The sequence below is a fragment of the Eptesicus fuscus genome, chromosome 6, assembly GCF_027574615.1.
Source record: "Eptesicus fuscus isolate TK198812 chromosome 6, DD_ASM_mEF_20220401, whole genome shotgun sequence".
In the NCBI taxonomy this organism is placed as follows: Eukaryota; Metazoa; Chordata; class Mammalia; order Chiroptera; family Vespertilionidae; genus Eptesicus; species Eptesicus fuscus.
The window spans coordinates 1,784,799-1,789,519 of record NC_072478.1 but is presented as its reverse complement, the minus strand read 5'-3'; the positions used below and the strand labels follow the sequence as shown (position 1 = coordinate 1,789,519).

At 40.2% G+C, this 4,721-nt stretch overlaps 1 pseudogene; it reads left to right on the top strand.

Moving 5' to 3' along the window:
- Window positions 1–3,719: 3,719 nt before the first annotated feature.
- Window positions 3,720–3,864, top strand: LOC114227584 (small nucleolar RNA SNORA48; annotated as a pseudogene).
- The last annotated feature ends 857 nt before the right edge of the window (window positions 3,865–4,721 follow it).

The following is a 4,721-nucleotide window of genomic DNA, read 5'->3' as shown; positions in this document are numbered from 1 at the left end:
GGTGCAGGCTGGGATGAGGGACCCCCCTCCCATGCATGAATTTCATGCACCAGGCCACTAGTTTATTATAATTAGAATCAATTTAGGCCTTATGTCAACCATGGTATTGGGCATTTTCTTACTTTTTTCTTCATTTCATTTTTTTATTTGATAGACTGGATTTTCTTTCAATTATTTAAATTTTATTATATACAATATATGTTATTTTGTCCTTCTTGGGGTTACCTAAAACTTTTAAGATCCAGATGTTTGTGTGTGTTTTCTTACTAATGTCCAAATGCATTCATAGCTATATCATTCCCTACAAAATTATAACATTCTTCTTCTTCTCCAAGTTCTTTACTTGTGTATATGTAGATAATTTATAAAGCATAAGCAATACATTTTTATATTTATTACTAGAGGCCCAGTGCCTGGATTTGTGCACATTGAAAGGACATTAATTAGAAGGTGGCCAGTGGGGCAGGACTGGGTGAGACAGGCAGGACAGGCCCTGGAGCCAACCTCCCGTGGTCCCTCCCAGGTTGGCCGCATCTGGGGCAGCACCAGGGCTCAAAGGGTGTCTGTGGAGTGAGCAAGGGTCCCTCTAGCATGTGGGGTCCCTCAGCATGGCCTGTGGGGATCAGGCTGAAATCAGCTCTCTGACATCCTCCAAGAGGTCCCAGAGTGCGAGAGGGCATTCTGCAAAGTTGCTGTCATTCAACAGATCCTGCGTTGAATGTCTGCCCTCTGGTGGTCGGTGCGTATCATAACTACCAGCTGATCAGATGGTCAGTCGGTTGGACAGTTGTTTTGCTTTTAATATATATACAGATTATTTATGAATTCTGATTTTATGACAATAGATTTAGGCAGGAGAATTTGGCATCTGAGGTATTTGGTGGCTAAGAATGCATTTCACTTTATTTATTTTTTGTGCCATTTAAAATTTTACATCATGGGGACAAACAAAATAGATCCAGAGGCATGGAAGCATGCAACAGACTGAGGATCCTCAGAGGGAAGGGGGGAAGAAATTAACCAAAGAACTTGTATGCATATATGCACAACCTATGGACACAGACAATAGTGTGGTGAAGACTTGGGGAGAGGACGGGAATGGGAAGGAAGGGGGATCAATGGGGAAAAAAAGGGGGACATCTGTAACCCTTTCAAAAGTAAAGATACTTTAAAAAAAGACTATGAGGAGATTAAAAGGTAAGTCACAGGCTGAAAGAAAATATTTTCACGTTACATATTTGTTAAAGGACTTGTTTGTATCTGTGCATAAAAATGCTCAAAATACACCATAAACCAGGTTGTACTCTCTGTTCTCTTCTGTGCTATGATGCAACCAGAAGATGGCCATCTGCAAACCATGAACCAGGAGATCACAGTTTGATTCCTGGTCAGGGCACATGCCCAAGTTGTGGGCTTGATTCCCAGAGTGGGGCGTGCAGGTAACAGCCGATCAATTATTCTCTCTCCTCAGTGTTCCAATCTTTCTATCCCTCTCCCTTCCTCTCTCTCTAAAAAAAAAAAAAAAATCAATAAAAAACATGTTTTTAAAAAATTCTCAAAATTCAATCCTATATAATAAAAGCCTAGGTGGCACTGTGCGATGTTGTCACAAGATGGCCGCTGTGATGTCACAAGATGGCCACCTCCATGTCATCACAAGATGGCTGCCACAAGATGGCCGGCAGGGGAGGGCAGTTGCGGGTGAACAGGGCAGCAGGGGAGCAGTTAAGCATTAATCAGGCCAGCAGGGGAGTGGTTAGGGGCAATCAGGCAGGCAGGCAGGCAAATGGTTAGGTGCCAGAGGTCCTGGATTGTGAGAGGGATGTCCGACTGCTGGTTTAGCAGTCAGACATCCCCCAAGGGGTCCCAGATTGGAGAGGGTGCAGGCCGGGCTGAGGGACAACCCCCTCTCCCCCATGCACAAATTTCATGCACCGGGCCTCTAGTAAGAAAAATAACCCATTTTTAAAAGGAGCAGAAAATTTGGACACTTCACCAAAGAAGATATTAAAAATATTTTACATCAATCAATAAATTATAAAAATTAAAAAAAGAGTGCAAAATGAATAAATATATTAGACCTTATCTACTTATAATTATTTTAATTATAGACCGTCGTTTTCATTACACATAGCATTCTATGTCTTTTGTGTATTTATAACAAAGAATACTGTCTCAGAACAGCAAGATTAGAATAAATATGTATTTTTTAATCCTCACCACAAAAGATGTTTTTATTGATTTAAGAGAGAGAGAGAGATAAACATTGCTGTGAGAGAGAAACATCTAGATGTTGCCTCCAGCACACACCCTGACCTGGAATCAAACCTACAACCTAGGTATGTGCCCTGACCAGGAATCAAACCTGCAACCTTTTGGTGTGTGGGATGATGTTCTAACCAACTGAGCCATCTGGCCAAGATTAGAGTTAATATTTTTTGTTTTATATCTAAAAGTTAATTTGTTTTCATTGCTGTTTAAATTTTATTTTTATTGAAATGCTATTCTTAGTTGTTTTTTGGTGTAGATACTACTAGTAGTAAATAATTCAGTTATATATATATTTAGTTAATACCATCACTTTAAGTTATTTTAAATATTTTTTGTTGAAGTTTATAAATAGTTTTGGAAAATAAGGGTAAATTCCATAATGTTTGGATCTTATTCAAGCACAGGTTAACCTTCAAGGAAGGGTAAAGTTTCCAATATCATCTTATCTAATTTTCACAGACAAATCAATTCTATGCTCCCTCAGACTTTGTTTCGGCATCTGTTTCCACATCGATTCACATTACCACTGAGGAAAATGATCTGCGGAGTGGTCCTCACTGGTAGCTCTCCTCCCTAGAAACCATCGTGTAGATTTCTCCCTGGAAATATGTACCCTGAGCTTCTCCTGACTCCCCCCACCCGCAAGTGGTCCTAATTGACTCCCTTAGGTAACTAAATGCTTGTAGATTTCACTTTTATAAAATTAATTATTCAGTTATAAAACCGAAGTATGTTACCAGCAATCATGTCCCAAACATTTTTTGTTTGATGTTTACTTTAAGGAAAGCCTGAGATTAAATTGCAACTACATTTTTATGATTAAATTCACCATTTATGACTTTGCTAGTATTCAAGGCACTTCTCCAATAAATAAAAGGATGATAAAAGGATGAGCCCTGCATCTCGGATGATGGCTGTAAATTCTTGCCACGGGCCCCACTCAGAGCAGCACCGGCGGGCGGCTCACCAGCAAGGCTTCTGTGGGACCCATTTATCAACGTCCGAACGCCCTGGTGAAATATGGCTGTTTTGCCCTTAAAAATGTGTATCAATCAATGTTATTGAAGGCTTTTCATCACTGAAAAATTTTTCATTTATACTTGAGACTTTCATAACATTTTTAAATGATTTATTCTTCTTGGATTATTGCTATCGTCAGAATCCTTTTGTCTACTATGTTTGAGAAATAAGAACGTACATCTATCTATATGTGATATTTGATATATTATTTCAGTCATAATTGCTTTCTGGTCTGAATTTAGTAATATTAGAGAATCATTAAAATAAATTAAACGATGCTTTTTAAACCACCAAATATTAAATGCCAGTTTATATGATTGTTCAGAACCATTCATCCCCTTTTGTTTGAAGTCCAAATTTTACCCTGAATTTTTTATGCCACTCTGATGATACATAATAAATACAAAGCATGGTAAAAAGTTATGTGAACCCCCTGGCAATGGGCAAGGAGACATCTGATTGGTGATGTTGCTCTTATATCAATCAGGGGCAAAGCAGATGTACAGTCCTTAGTTCATCCTAGCTTGATGCCTGTGTCGGTGGCCAGAGCTGTTTCATGCCTGAGGCACATAAAAAAAAAAAAAGTTATGTGAAATAGAAGAAAGTAATGTAATATAGGCATCGCCTTGCACCGCCTGGATAATGATGGCTGGCCTGGCCCAATGGGGAAGAACTGTAAACGTTGCCCAGTTTCAGAGAAGACCAGCATGAGCGGCCCAGTCGTTCCCTCCTCTGCACCTTCGCTCAGAAATGAATGATGGAGATTTCTTCAGCGCCAAGCTTCATATCCCAGGCTCTGATTGGAGCAGTGGCTGGGAGGGACAGGGCCACCTTGCTCACGGCCATGCCTCCGGCAGGCCATGCACCTCCCTACATCCTTCCTGAGCTTCTCCATCACCCAGTGAGCTATTCCCCCCGTGCACGAGTGTGGGTCAGCTAATCCCACCTGCCCCGCTGTAACTCTCCGATAAAGAGCATGAAGCTGATGATAAATGACTCAGGCCCCTCTCTGTTGGGGAAATTCTGGGAACTTCTGATAACTTCCTCAGAGGTCTCAGATCACTGAGCCCTTGGCCTACAGCAACACCTGGATTGTAAATCCTATTTCTCCTTTTTCCTCCTGCGTTATTTCTCTTTTTCTTGTTGATTTATTTTGGTTCTTCATATATTCCTCATCGAATATGTCATCAGATGTAAGTATTGCAAATACTTTCTCCCAATCTGTGGCTTGCCGAATCATTCTCTTATTGGTCATTTTTGAAGACACATTAAAAAAAAATAATGTAACTCAATTTATCAAAAGTCTTGGACACTTGTGGGTTTAAAAGTTGTGTGAGTTCTTATATGAGTTGCAGGGGGGCGGGGGGAGTGTTAGAAAAGGACAATGTTCCTTCCAGGTAGTAGAGAGATTTTAAATTGGTATTTTGTTG